Source organism: Acanthochromis polyacanthus, chromosome 18 (assembly GCF_021347895.1).
Source record: "Acanthochromis polyacanthus isolate Apoly-LR-REF ecotype Palm Island chromosome 18, KAUST_Apoly_ChrSc, whole genome shotgun sequence".
In the NCBI taxonomy this organism is placed as follows: Eukaryota; Metazoa; Chordata; class Actinopteri; family Pomacentridae; genus Acanthochromis; species Acanthochromis polyacanthus.
Window position 1 is genome coordinate 32914728 of NC_067130.1, and position 15983 is coordinate 32930710.

The 15983-nt window shown below is 41.5% G+C and overlaps 2 protein-coding genes and 2 long non-coding RNA genes across 20 annotated transcripts in view; 2 read left to right on the forward strand and 2 right to left on the reverse strand.

Moving 5' to 3' along the window:
- The window catches only part of LOC127530802 (zinc finger protein 391-like), a 281112-nt gene that overhangs the window by 221555 nt on the left and 43574 nt on the right, over positions 1-15983 (reverse strand). The gene's annotated exons all lie outside the window — the stretch shown is intronic.
- Positions 1-15983, forward strand: part of LOC127530809 (uncharacterized) — a 166874-nt gene that overhangs the window by 124764 nt on the left and 26127 nt on the right. The window lies entirely within an intron of this gene.
- The window catches only part of LOC110972542 (oocyte zinc finger protein XlCOF19-like), a 72643-nt gene that overhangs the window by 53593 nt on the left and 3067 nt on the right, over positions 1-15983 (forward strand). The gene's annotated exons all lie outside the window — the stretch shown is intronic.
- On the reverse strand, positions 1056-14656 carry LOC127530808 (uncharacterized). The gene is made up of 2 exons (XR_007937471.1): positions 13008-14656; positions 1056-12925 (listed from the first exon to the last, which is right to left on the reverse strand). It is a non-coding gene; the product is annotated as an uncharacterized LOC127530808 (long non-coding RNA).

Genomic DNA, 15983 nt, shown 5'->3' on the forward strand with positions numbered 1-15983 from the left:
AAATAGCTGCTTCTCAAAGCGAGGATTCGCGTTTCCCCAACAGGACACTATACTGGGAGGTTAGCTCACATTAGTGTGATCATAGCCAGACTCCACTGTTTATTCCAGTTAATTTAATTTAGATAGACCAATGATACGCTAATTAATAGAAAAAAATCATTAGGTTCATTTTTAGTTAAATCGGCGCCCTGAATTAATGCTGTTTTCAGACGAATTCTACACCAAACTGTTCAAATTCTCGGTAAAAAAATCTGTGTCTGAAGTGCTTCTTCCTCATATTATGAGCGGAAACTTACTCAAATTACTTCACTTCAGGCAGGCTGTTGTGGGTTCCCAGTCCTTCTGCGTAACTTGATAAGGATCAATTTCATCAATTAACTCCAACTTCCTCTGATATCGGTCTTTTGAAGTGCTATCAAGTGTGTCAATATACTTTTTCACCTGAGTAGCAGCCATAGCCAACAAATATTAGGCTAAAAGATAAACTCCAGTCACGGACTCAACAAAGTTGGTCACTCAAAATGGCGCTGAGCTACTTCCTGACCCGGAAGTGTGACGTCAGTGAAACCTATCTATTGGCATCAAATCCGCCGTTTATTTGCAGGAGCTGGTAAAACACACTGATATTACTCTCACAGTCGCACACGTGGTAACCTCCAGATAATTCTAAAAACACAAAACAATTTATTCAGCACGGAGGTTAAACTTAATTAGCATTTTGCTAGCAGAGCTTAAACTGGTCATCTTACCACGGCAACCGAACACAGCAGACTGAGACCGTAATGTGGGGGAACACACCCAAGTCTGCAGGGGCCCTTCTGCTGAATGAATATCAAGATCTGTATTAGGGATGGCTCAATACCACTTTTTCACATCCGATACCGATACTGCAGCCTTGAGGATCGGCCGATACCGATATGATTCTTTTTGTCATTCTAAAAGTTGTTAATAATACATGGATGTAATTTGCTTGATACTGACATCTAAAAACACCACGTTCATTGTACAACAGCTGTTCTGGTCCCCTAAAGAAAGAAGGAAAACGTGACAACAAGTTATGTGTAACTGCTGTGGCTTTATTAAAACTTAAAGCTCACATCACTTTTAACAGCGTTTGTAAACACAACAGAGCCAGCTGCACCATTCAAATGTTTGAAATAAAACTGCAACTTGGTGCACATATTTAAATTAAACCAAATAATCCCAGTGTATAAACAGAAAAGTCACATTATACCTCAATGGCATTGCAAGGCTGCAATAAATAGTTTTATGAATTCACATAAAATAATAGCATCTCCACTAGAACAATGTAGGTAGTACTCAGTAAGTTACACATGGCTTCTCAAGACACACAATCAAAACAATAAAAATCTAGGCTGTACTCCTGATTTGCTGCACCAAAACAAAAACAGAAAAACAAGGGTGAACAGTGATGGTGCAATCTATTGCCTTTCTTCTTTTGCATGCAGCCGCTGATGTTGTACTGAATGTAAAACACTCATGAAACTAAATATTAGAATGAACACTATTCCAATACTCATATTATGTTCACTGAAAACAATAAAACTGAAAATACTTAAGCTGGCTTGTCTTGCAACATGAGGGACAGATTTTTCTTCAGAAACATTCACATTTCAGCCGTGACTGCCAAGGAGGGCAGTCTCCCAAATATGGGATAAATAATTTCTATTCTTTTCTGTTGTTAACTGGTCCAATAAAATAACAATAATAAATGATTTATGTACAAAGTGTTTAGTATAATTAAGTATAGTACTTATGTATAAAGCACTAGACATATATTGGTACCACGTCTTGCATTCTTGGGGGAGTCCAATTTTAAATAGGGAGATATAAAGTTTTCTCAGTGAACAATTATTTTATTGACACGTGTACAACACTGATGGAATATAAACAATATCTGGCGATTAAACCTTGTCCTAACGTTCTCATGCGAGTGAAGCTGAGAGCAGCGTAGGATCTCCCCTGATGCCATTTAGACACCGGTGGATGAGAAGAGGAGAGACCTGTCACCTAATCATATTGAACACGAAGACATGTCCACAGTTCACTACTTAATCACATTTAATCCGAAAAACAGTAGAAAACAACAACAAAAAACAGTAAACGTACAACAGAAAAGCCGTCAGGTGGCCACAGAGTGAAACGTAAGGCGCACACGTTCACGCGAAGGGGCGGGGGGGGTCGAAAAATACTACAACAACCCACATTTTCCACCACACAAGGTGGTGGGTCATCCAGAAAAATGAACTCGACAATTTTGTCTGTTATATTTTGGCGTTGGAGCGAGTTTTGTACTCTTCTGTAGTACTTCCTGCAACGATGGTTGCATATAGTAACTCCACCCCAGGAAGAATAGTCGTCACCATGGTGACGACTAATGGGGATCCAATACACAATAAACAATAAACAATAAACACAGCAGACATGACCACAGCTCTCTGCAGGCTTCTGTTCACTCTCTGCTCACGTGATGAAAACACGGGCACATGGCAACCATGGCAACAGCTCGTCAGTGTTACGGCATGTCGTGAAAAGTGAAGATGAGGATATATGAGATAGATTGGGCTTATGGATCGGATCAAACGAGTTCTCATAAAAAACTCTGATGCTCGATCCGGTCATTTTGGCCTGGATCGAACTCGGTATCGAACCATCCCTAATCTGTATACATGTCTTTGTCAATGGATATACCTGTAAACATATGCAAAGAACTGGATAAAATGCTTTTTTATTTCATTTGGAGAAACAAAGCCCTTTATCTAAAAAAAAGAGATTCTCTGTAACCAGAGGGGAAATGGAGGGTTGGAAGTTCTAAGTTTTGAAACTATGAATAATATGTTCAAAAATTAATTGGTTATGTCGCCTCATCAGAGAAAATGTTAATATGTGGAATGCAATTCCAAATTATGTATTCAAAAAATTAGGAGGAATTCATTTTTTACTCAAATGGAATTATAAAATTGACAAAATACCAATTCAGTCATCAAACTTCCACTAACAGGCGTTGCTCTCCTGGGGGCTGATCTACAAACGCAGCTTCTCGCCAACCAGCTGCTACATATAGAACAACCAACATATACAGCACAGAAACAAAACCATATTTTACAAATCTTGGTTTGATCAGGGAGTATTATTGGATTAATCAGTTAATCGATGAACAAGGACAAATCTTACCTTACAACCAATTTATTAACAAATACCATCTCACAATCTCACAAACAGAATACATTACAATTTCCATCGCAATATCAATAGAAGTTCTGCAGCTCCTGAAGGTTCCCAATTCCACCCTGTTACTCAGAAAAATGATGCCAAATTATTCATCCATAACATAGACATAACAACCAAAGTCCGCTCAAATAAATGTATCAGGAATCTCATTCAACCCTCAAACCTACCGGCAGCCAACTCTTGCTGGAGTTCACTGTACGGGGAAATAAACTGGAGAGGGGCGTGGCTGTTTGGCGAGAAGCTGCTCATTCACAATAAGGTCAAAGAAATATACAAAATCTGTCATAATGTACACTGACAGTCATTAAAAACTTAGAGACCATATTTTTCAACATAATTTTTATTTTGAAGCCCAAAACTGGATTTTCTTCATATGAATCATTTGTTTAGCATGTTGGCATACAGAAACAAAAATCTAAAGTTTCAAGAATGATTTCAAAATAAAGAATTTGACAAAAGAAAACGGCACCTGCCAAACACAAAGTCACAACAGTCAATACCGAGTATGGCCTCCATCTACTTGGATGCAGGCAGCAATCCGTCGGCGCATGCTTTGGACCAGGCTTCTGATTGTGGGTTGGGAACAGCCCATACGCCTGGCTACATCACTGTAGCTCAAAGCGGCCTCCACCATACCCAGTGCCCGGAGACGTTGTTCATGTGATAGACGCGGCATGATGCTGTTCACTGGACTAACAATGGTGGCCTTTTTTGGGCCTTTATATAGGCCTTCAAACCCATTCTCACATTGTGCAGATATTCACTGAGTATTGCTTGGTGTGTATTTGGTTTACTTTTGCAAAGTGACCAACCCATGTGCAATGAATCATGACAAAATGACAACTCATCATTATCTCAACTACCAGGGCACTAGATCATCAGTAAATCCACAATGAATAATTACAACCCCCCTACAAGTAGAATTCTGCCTACATTTCTACCTCAAAGTTTCTATTGACTGTCAGTATACATCAGGCAAAAAAAAAAAAAAAACCCTGGAGAGGTTTAAATTAAATGTAGACTATAACTGTGACTTGCCAAACAGAACCAGAAACCATCATCCACCTCTTTTATCAATGCTCATACAGTAAAAACCTCTGGAATCATATACAAAACCTAATCCATAACAAAACCGGCCACAGGATCGGCCTCGAGGAGAGCCACATCCTCTTTCAGTTTGAAAATCCCTCCATACCTTACGGTCTTTCCCTTTTGTTACAGACTATCATCATGCTGGGCAAATTTCATTTTCACAAAACGAATTGGGCAAAGAAAAAAACAAATGGAAAATACTTTGAAAATGAGCTCAAACAATACTTTACTGCAATAACATCACCATCAAACAACAAAGCCATAAAAATATCAGACTTGTTTATTCAATAGTTAAAATTCCCTGATTTAATATAAATTTGTTTATATTATTAATTATTAGTCTAGGCTTGTGCTAGGCGATCGCCACAGCGTCATTGGTGTATCGTTTTGCTGGATGGCACAGTCATTCTGAACCGTGTCAGCCACAGTAGTGCTCTATTTTTCTTGTAAAAAGCAACAAAAAAGGGGTCGACTTACTTTTTCTTCGAAACGCCCGAGCGATAATATAAGAAAAAAAAAACTTTTCTCGGAAATGGTCGGAGTCACCCGAATCTTGATCACGTGCCCAGTGTTGTAGAATTTTTACACTCCCCAGAAAAATCTGACTCCCCCTTCACATGAACGCGCGCGACTTACATTTCACTCTGTGGCCACTTGACGGGTTCTCTGTTGTACGTTTACTGTTTTTGCTGTTGTTTTCTACAGGTTTTCGGGTTAAATGTGATTAAGTACCGAACTGCAGACATGTTTTCCTGTTAAATATGATGAGGTGACATGTTTCTCCTCTTCTCATCCGTATTTACGCACCCTAAATGGCATCGGGGGAGATCCTACTACTCTCAGCTTCACTGCTATGAGCACATCAGGACAGGACAGGGTGTAGTCACCAAATATTGTTCATATTCCATCAGTGTTCTACACGTGTCAATAAAATACGTGTTCACTGAGAAAACTTTATCTCCTTATTTAAAATCGGACTCCCCTAAGAATGCAAGATATGTCTGATATTTATGTATGAAGTTTTTAATATAAGTATAGTTCTTAAGTATAAAGTCATTTGTTATTGTTATTTTTATTGGACAAGTGAACAATATAATAGAATTGAGATTCTTTATTTATCCCACACCTGGGAAATTATTTGCTACAACAGCTAAAACACCAAATCACAACAAGTAAAAAAAAATCCTAGTAAATTACAGTCTGTAAGAACAGAATAATAAAATAAGGGGCTAAATGATCACAGTATGGCAGATTAAGAACAGAGACTATTTCAAAACTAGGACTTGAACAGAAATATGCAGGTTGAGTTAACTGTGCAGATTGTATGACATAAAATAAACACTTAACAAAATCTGACTCCCCTAGAGGAGGTTTTTGTTGAGTTTATGCTACAGTTGTGAGATATGGTACATAGTGAGGGTTGAAGAATTGGACATAGGAGGAAAAGAAGGTAAATTGGACATGAAATTAATATTTTTATGGGTCAGAAGGTCTTGATCATGAACATATTTCAGGCACAGGGTTTTAAATGGCCAAATGCAGATATACATGAGAATGTGTCTTCACCCCTGACTGCCTGTTTGTATTAAAAATAACAACATACATACATACATATAAGTAGAAATGAAATAGTTAAAATAGAACTGTTTAATTGAGCTTTTTTTTTTTTTTTTTTTTAACCTCAAAATGCACCAGAATGCAGGAAAATGACTCCATTTTTTCCACTATCACCGACACAGAAATTTGAGGCTTTTTGTGGCGCATTGTTATTCTTATGAGTGAGCCACAGTGGCTTTTCATTTCAAATTCCTAGTGCAAGCACAGTTAGTTAATTTCATCCTCTTCTGCTCACAATATGGATGAATATGATCTGTTACCCATATGGTTGTAAGACTCCCTTTATATAATAATAATGATAATAATGGATTAGATTTATATAGTGCTTTTCTATTCAGGCATACTCAAAGCGTGTACAATGAATCCATCATTCATTCACTCACACATTGTCACTCTGGTGGTGGTAAGCTGCATTTGTAGCCACACCTGCCCTGGGGCAGACTGACAGAAGCGTGGCTGCCAATCCACGCCTATGGCCCCTCCAACCACCACCAAGATTCTATATATATATATATATATATATGACTCTTTGTGTTTACACTGTAATATTAATAAGTTGTTGTTTCCATTTTGTGTTATTCTCTATAAGTTAACACTCTGTATAACCTCTTTGTGTTAAAAAAAAAAAAAAAGTCTGCAGGGGCCCAGACGTGTGCGTCCACGCCATTTCCAGTGGTGACCGTGAGAACCAAATATGTAATTTGAGATGGCAAATGGAATCATTAACTCCTACACTCCCCCCTACTGATCTCCTCTTGCACATCCCAATGAAAACAAAATCATCATAAGAACAGCAAAAAACAAACAAATAAAAAAAAAACAGATATGCACCGTGAGAGCATCATGGAACTTGCCTGGAAAATCCAGACTGACTTTATTTATGTATTAATGTAAATACAAATAAAGGCATTCTGGCATTGTGATGATAGGAGACGATTTCAAAAAGGAGGGGCTAACGAATGCAGCTTGAACGAGAAAGAACCAATCAGCGTAACACGGATGTGACGCACAAACAAATCGACCTTAAAGTCCATGTAGTCCAAACAACAATGGCATGCAGCCGAGAAAGCGTCGCGGTGAATGATTACTACCGTTTTTGTCACAAAAATCTGCGAATACATGGGCGTACTCTCAAGTACAACACTTATTTTTGAAAAGGCTACACAACAAAAGACTCCTTCTGAACGATTGCCGGTGTTAGGAATAACTTTGTTAATGTTTGTGTTTGGTTACGGGTAGAGTTCCTGTATAACCAGAGTGGCGACATGACGGGTCCAAAAAACTTTGGTCACGTGATCTATGGCGCCATTTTGTTTCCAATTCATGAACGCCGGGTTTTCCTGTTAACATTGTTTACACCGCAGAGAGTAATTCTAGGTCCTTTTTCTCTTAAATACCTGAAAAATGACGGGCTGTTGTGCCTTTGGGTGCACAAATCGATCGGAGAAGGGATTCCACATGTTTAGATTTCCCAGTTATAGTAAAAGAAGGAAACTGTGGGAAAATAAAGTCCGGAGAGTGGAATGGAAACCGACTTCATCATTGTTTTTGTGCCAGGTTAGTCCCATGTATGTACTTTCATGTTATGATGTATGGGTGAATGACAGATAGAAAAGTTTTTATGTGATTTTAGGCAGTTGTGGTTATTTTGACTTTGACCATTTTCATTCATGGAGATGCATGAAATACGAGCCGCTGAAGTTTAACGGGGTAACCCGTTAAACTTCAGCGGCTCGTATGTGCAAACGTATTTTACTAAACTGACTGAAGCTGCAAACTCGATGATAGAAACATTGTACACCCATGGAAAGCTTAGATTCTCATGAATCCGCCGGTATAAACCACTTTCAGATGTGATTACCACAGCGGGTGATATAAATACATTTGTCCAACAAACAGCAAATAACGTAAACAGCACAACTCACCTTTGAAGGCTCAAAACTAGTCACAGATGAAAATATTCCACAAAAAACGGTCATAATCCAACCTTGGACATCCAGACAAAACAAGCCAGTAAAATATTTTGTCCAAAACATGTCTTGAAATCAGTAAGCAATCCACAAATGGCTAGTTTTCGTGAATGTGCACCTTGCGCTGCGCGTCCCATATTGAATGAATGGAAACAAAATGGCGTCAAATCCCCAGTTGTCGCCACTCTGGTTATACAAGCACTCTAGTTACGGGAGGTGCACAGGTGTTTTATGGGTAATCCAGGCGCTGAAGATGACGCAGCGTTAACTCCCGCCTCCCATGCTATGATTGGTCATACCAAACTTTCCTGGGAGGGAAACGCGATTCAATTCGCCCAATGCCAAACTGATTCTCCTATATCTCCTAACATGGAGATAGGAGATTACATGGAGATTCAGTTTGGATTTTCCAAGCTATCATGGAACACTATACCAGGTATCCACAACTACATACAAGAATGCATGGAGAAAGATAAAGAAAAAAATGCAGTACTGTTCACATTACCGATATCAAGCATTCCAGTCAATGACCATTCCCGAAGAATTAGAATGAGAAAGGGGTCGTGAATCCTTTCAATACTCATAGGAAAAACATGCCTGTGTACATGTCAGGTTGCCAGATATCCCATAATAAACACAGTACAATCACAAACCACCTGGATCCTACTATCAGACAGGTGTTCATTTCATAAAGAAAACAGATCCCCAGAAAACATAAACGCACTTCACAAATCCACATATACAAGAACATTAAATACCAGTAAGAACCTTCTGGTGCATCTGTTGAATAAGTCACACGACAGGCCTGACAACTCTCCCATACCTCGTCGTTGTGCTTAGCAGTCTGTTACTGGAGGTAGAGATAAGTAGAACATGTCCAACACCAGGTCTGTCCACAGAACCCTCAACAGAAGGTTACGCACTATATGCTGTCGCAGTAGCAACAGATTGAGTCCCAGGTTGGTCATCAGGACAAAAAGTCTCAGCAGGTAAGTCACAGGAAACAGAGCAGTCAGATCTGTCAGCAGTCCCCTCAGAGTCAACAGCCACACGAACATCACATGAAACGGTCAGCTGTTCTCCAGAGGGAGCTGGGATCTGAGAAATCCACGAGGTAGTTCTGTCCTCAGGGTCACAAACAGGCAATGTAACAGAGCCCACAACACCATCATTAAGCAGTGAGCCCTTCTGTGATCAGATCACTGACACATGAATCCTCAACCTCAGGTTTCATGGAAATAGGCAGGAAGTTAACAGGTAATAAGAGGTTCCTGTGAACCACCTTTTCCTGCACTGTAGCACAGTTCCTGATCCTGAAGATATGAGTGTTATCATGCTTCTCCACAGCAGTGTAGAGGTGGTTCTCCCAGTGATCAGCCAGTTTCCTTCTCCCTCGTTCACCTTTGTTCGCTAAAAGGATTCGGTCTCCCACATCCACATGGGCACCCTTAACCTTCCTGTCGTAAAGGTCAGCTTGTTTCTGCTGCTGTTTTGTGGCAGAAATCTGAGCAACTTTCAGAGCCTGGGCCAAATCGCGCCTAAGGCACTGCACATAGGCGTCATAGTCCACTATCTGGTAATCTAGAAGAACTGACCCAAACATCAAGTCAACAGGCAGCCTAGGAGTTTAACCCGTTGCGCTTCAGTGTCCCGCCCGCGGTACACTTTGAGATCTGCATAAGCAATTTGCTAAATGTCTGAAACTGCAAACGCGATTATACAAACACTATACGCCGATGGAAAGCTTAGATTCTCATGAATCCGCCGGTATAAACCACTTTCAGATGTGATTACCACAGCGGGTAATATAAACACATTTGTCCGACAAACAACGAAAATCCATCCATCCGTTCTCTATACACGGCTTCAACGTACACAGCGCGACTCACATTTCGGGGTTCATTATTACACACAGATGAAAATATTCCACAAAAAACGGCCATAATCCAACCTTGGACATCCAGACGAAACAAGCCAGTAAACTATTTTGTCCAAAACATGTCTTGAAGTCGGTATATACTCCACGAATAAGTCGTTTTCAAAGAAATGCACCTCGTGATGCGCGTCCAATATTCCCTGTATTTCTCGTCATATTTTGATTTACAAATAGAATATTAGCGATTGTTTTGTACTGAAAATGGCTGGAAGTGACTGCAGCTTAAAGGGTTAAAGAATTTTAAAATCAACATGGAGGTGCATGGGGAGCCAGTAGAGGGATTGGATGATGGGAGTTATGCGATTAAATTTTCGTGATCCTGTTAAAAGGTGAGCAGCAGTGTTCTGAACCAGCTGCAGTCTTGACCGTGAGATTTTCCTGAGTGAAGTGCATGAGGTAAAGTGCCTACTCTGGTACAGCGTCCGTCTCTGGCCTTTATGCCCTGCCTCATCATGTACCCTCTTCAGAACGCTCTCTTTCAGTGCAAAGGGCACAACATACCCATACGTCTTTCTCTCTGTAACAGCGTCCTTTGTAACACGATACAGCACACCTGATCTGACTGTGAGGTTTTCCCAACGCCTTACGATGCGCAAAGCATCAGCTGGTTCATGTGTACGTTCACGTTTAGATGGGTGCCTCTGATGCTCCACAAACTGAAGCACATGGCTCAAACATGGATCAACACGCTGCATTGCCATCAATTTATCCCTTGGCAGGGGACAAACCTCAGACAGCTCAGAAGGTTGGATGGGTTTAACAAGCTGAGGCAGGAGGAAGACTCGGGGTAGCAGGTTCTCTTGGTCCAAACACCAAACCAGAACTGCAGACACCATCTGCTGTGAGATGCACTAATCTGCGGCCTGTGACCCAACATTTTTGGACGCCACAGTTGCTTGATGATGCGTCTGTAGCATTGCTTGAAGATCTCAGGAATGGTGAACAACGTTCTGCACACAGAGTTCAGAGCGTTCGCTTCCTCCATGAGCACACCACAAGGGACATTTGTGAGACGATGGAGCATGCTTGGACGCGCAAAAGGCTCATGACTGAGAGCATCCGCGACTACATCCTTAGGGCCTGGAATGTACTTAATGTCAAAGTCAAATAGGGGCAAGCTTCGCAACCTATCTTTGTTCACAGGCATCGAGTTTGAGCTTACTGATGATGTAGGTCAGTGGATTGTTGTCAGTCCGCACAATGAAAGAGTGAGCTCTCAACCAGTGACTGAATTTGTCACAAACAGCCCAAATAAACGCCAAAAACTCCAGTCTGTGGGCTGGATAGTGAGACCGTGCAAAGTTAAGAGACTTGCTGGCAAATGCTATAGGTCAAGCAACATCATCAACCTCTGCTAGCTGAGACAACACAGCACCAAGGCCAAAGGAGGAGGCATCAACGGACAGCAAAACTGGCTTGCTGAAGTCAGGGTGAGCTGGAGTGGTGTTATCCAACAGAGCCCGTTTCAACTTTACAAAAGCTTCATTGCATTCAGTTGTCCAGACAGCAGAAGTGTACTTTCTGGTCACAGGTGAACACCTTTTTCCTTTAGCGTGTCATGGTCTTTTCACGGCAGATGTCAGGGCAAACAGGGGCTTACTAATGTATGAGTATTCCTCAAAGAATTTCTGGTAAAATCCAACCATACCAAGAAACTAGAGATGCACCGATACCACTTTTTTCCAAAACGAGTAGTGTACGAGTACTTCCATTTGAGTACTTACCGATACCGAGTACTTACGCCATTACACATAAAGTTATTTTGATTTTTTTTTCCACAGATATTGTCTGTTATTTGATTTTCTTGTACATGGGTTACTATCACAAGTTTCACTGCAGTACAAGCAAAGTTTAACAAATTTGTCATATACTGCCATTCAACATTAGTGCTTTTATAAACATTACACTGCCACACATATTGTAAGATTTCAGTAAAACTTTGTCACATACTGAGTGCTGACATTTAACAAAAGTGTTTTAAACATGGCACTGTCACACATCACCAAAAAACCTGAGTGTAAAATTGACACTTTCTGCTTCTGTGGTTTTAACAGCTTTGCCACATATTTAACTTCAACATTTACTCAAAATATTCATTCAAGAACCAACATAAAACTGGCTGAGTACAGCCATGGCCATAAGTTTGGACACAAGTACCATGACGCTTGTGAATCTTAGAAAATACCACAAAATTGTCACTTACAATACAGTACACAACTCCTGAGAACTATATTAAGTTTCATATTTAAAAAAAACATCAAAAGAGTTTGGTGTCATTTTGTTATTCTGACCAAATTCGGTTGTGAAAGTACTGCATTTTTTTTTGTTATTTTCTTCTAATATTATGTTTTGGGAACAAAGTTGTTCCAATTGTTGGAATTTATTGATAATATTATATCCCTTGTTGATTTGTTGACTAATTAAACTGGTGCTGTCAAAAAATATTAGTTATGTTCTGTAATAGACATCAAAACAGACATAGTAAGTCATGCTGTGTCCAAACTTATGGCCATGGCTGTATCTCAAGCGATCAACATGTCCTCACAACATCTGTCTGTGATGATTAAACTTTCTTTGTGTAAGTGAGGGGCAGGTTCTTTTTGATAAAAAGAAGCTTCACTGCATTTTCAGCGGTGAGTCTGTTGCATTTTTCATCAACAATGTGGGACACTGACCTGAACAGACGTTCACTGTCCACACTGCTACATGGGGCTGACAGGTATCTCTTTGACATTTGAGCCAGAATTGGAAATCACACTCTGTGAGCCCCCCATTGTAGAGGGTTTTCCTCTCGAGCAGTTGTGGTCCTTCCAAGATATGTCTCTAACTGAATGACAGCTCCCTCTGGTGCAAGGCCCGGTGATGTTGATTCCCGCTCACCTGCTATCTCATCAAACTGTCCAGACTGCTGCTGGCTTGCACCTTACGAAGCTTTCTGACAGGTGGCTCTCCAAGATCCTCCTACTTGTCTGCCTCTCCTGTGGACATCCTCCGCAGCATCAGCATCTCCTTGGCCTCTGTAGCAATGTCAGTGTTTGAGAAAAAGCGATCTTTGTACCTAAAACAGCAGTAATAATATTTTATCTGGTTAAAAGGGACACACAAAGACATGCAGGCAGACAGACAGATACACACTTTACCTCAGATCGAGAAGAGTAGGGATGCAGTACATTGGGTTTGTTTCCCCGTCACCGAGGCTCCTCTTGAGGGCTCCAGCCAAAGTCTCCTTCATGGCTTTAATGCCATGGTCTTTGTCTGTTTCATTGGTCAGAAGTCTCAGAAGCACGGTCACAGCAGGAATGACATCAGATGCAAGTGCATCACGTGAGCTCATTTTTCGGATTAGTTCCTCAAACGGAGCAAGCACAGACAAAGTTTTCTCAAAAAGTGACCACTGGAGAGCGGTGACAATGAAGTTGTCAAGAAGGTCGTACTCTGACCCAAATATTCCGAATGAGAGACTGAAGCATGGAATAAGTGCTGTTCCAGCGGGTCGGGACATCCTGTTGGAGTCTTTTAACGGGCTGGTTGAGTCGCACGTGTATGTCCTCCAGTTGGGAGTAGGCTAAAGCGGAGTGTTTAAAATGTCCAACAATTTTTCGTCCCACTGCATCGGCTACGCTTCTCTGAGCCAGCAGCCCCTCGTTTACAGCCAGCTGCAGTGTGTGTGCGACACACGGGAGGCTCAGAAGCTCCGCATCACGCATGGCTTTGACCATGTTCTTCGCGTTATCTCGTAGCACAACATGGACTGCACTTTTATTAATGCCCCACGTCTGAAGCATAACATCAAACTCATCTGCAATGGCTTGGCCGGTGTGCGAACCTCTGAATTGTTTTGCATGCAGTATGGCCTTCTGCAGCTTAAAAATCATCGTCGATCCACTGTGCAGTCAGGCTGATGAGAGACACTGGGCTGACGCTGCTGCTCCAAATGTCCGTGGGGAAGCTTAAAATTTTAACATCATGCAACAGGTTGTGGATGTCGTGCAGCTTCAGCAGCACCATGTCTACGATATGGGTACGGCTAGGAATCAAATACCTCGGTTCCAGTATGCAGAGAAGACGCCGGAATCCCGAATTTTCGACCACGGACAGTGGCTGGTCATCCAGGGCAGTATACTCGGCAAGGGCATGTGCGATTTTGACCGCACGAAGGTTGTCTCTGGACATTTTCTCCTGCTTAGCCAGCATCTGCTGCAAAGTTGGTTGTCTCTCTGTGCCGTGAATGAACTCCTTATATTCTGCGTCGTGCTTGGATTTCAAATGTTTAATCAAGTTGCTTGTGTTGTAAGTGGTAGATTTTGTTCCTCCTCTGGACATTTTTGCTGGACATAATTTGCATACTGCTTTGTTTTTGTCGCTCTCATTCACCTGAAAATAGTTCCATACTGCTGACATGACGCTGCCCACCTTGCAGTCAAGTGTATCAGTGTCATGGTATCGTTGGCCATTTTATGAGTACAAGTACGAGTACTCATGCCTGGTATCAGATCAATACCCGATACCGCTATCGGCATCGGTGCATCCCTACAAGAAACGATCTTATCTTGGAGGGAGAGGGAACGCTGGTGTTATCGACCATCAAGTCATTCTCACTGATGTCCACTGCAGCTCTTACTTTCTCTGAGTCAGTGGAGATGCCATCCTTGGTTACACTGTCCCCCAAGAACTTCACAGATGATTGCATGAAGTGGCACTTTTTGGGAGCAAGCTTGAGTTTGTGCGCATTTAGCCTCTCAAACACAATCTCCAGCCTTTGCAAAGTCACCTGTTCATTTGGAGCAAAGACAAGAATGTCATCAAGGTAACAAAGGAGGCTAAGGAAGTTCTGATCTCCAAAGATGCCCATCATCATCCGCATGAATGCAGCTGGGCTGTTTCAGAGACCCTGTGGAAGCCTGTTGTACTCATACAGCCCGAAAGGAGAGGTGAAAGCAGTGAACTTTTTGTCTTCTTCATGGACCTCAATGTTGTAGTAACCAGAGGTCAAGTCCATGGTCAAAAAGAAGGCATTTCCTCCGAGAGCAGCCAACGCATTGGCCTGGTGAGGTAGGGGATGCACATCCTTAATTGTGCATGCATTCAGCCAATGAAAATTAGTGCAAAGACGCAGATCTCCATTTTTCTTCCAAACCAGTACTGATGGTGACGCACTGAAGACTTCCTTATGATGTCCCACTCCTCCATTTCATTCAGAGCTAAACGTAACTTCTCGTAGTGGGAAGGGGACAGCCATCGATAGAGCACCCTGAGTGGTCTGCTGTCACTCAGCCGGATCCGATGAACAAAGTCTTTGGCCTTTTTACAGTCAAGACTATGGCGGAAGAAGATGGATTCGTTCTTGGCCACTACATCAACTAATTTTGTTTTCCAGAATGGAGAACGCTTGTTTAAGTCAATGCCCTGCAGTCCTAAGTCACACAGGGCTGAACTGGTAGGTCTTTGTAGATGGCATTCAGTCAACAGTCAAACTTTTCTCGCTACCAGTGTCACTATGATCAGCAGTCTTAGTCACATTGCATTTCACATTGTCAGTTTTGTCATTTTCATACAGATAATCGATGTCAAAGTCTTCTCGGACGACACAGGGAGACACATCAGTGATCTTGCAGTTGCATCTGAGAGTCTCTAGTTTATGGGAGGGGTTAATGACTCTCACTGGGACCCAACCATCGCCCCACAATTGTGTTAATGTCCATCCCACCATAACTGTCCGAGGCACTGTTCGAGACTCACTCGGCTCCACAATAACTGTACTGCCAGCAGAGAGGCACATATGACTCGGCAGACGACCCACAATTTCTGACCCCTGCCAAAACTAGTCAAGTTTAACTCATCCATTGTTACTACGAAACACAAAACTCAAAACAATAAAAGAACAAATTGTCCTAAAGAGAGAACGTAATTTCGAGTAAAATATAGACTGTACCAAATGAACAGTTGCCTGTACATATTCTCACCCTGTAAACTCAGTCACTCAATAAATGTCATTTACCTAAATTTTCCACCGTTAAAGATGTTCAGTCTGTCTTTTTTTAACTATATTTTATTTTGTAAAATTTTCTGCCTGAAGTAAAACACCAGAGATGTCCTCTTGCCGACTGCAATCCACG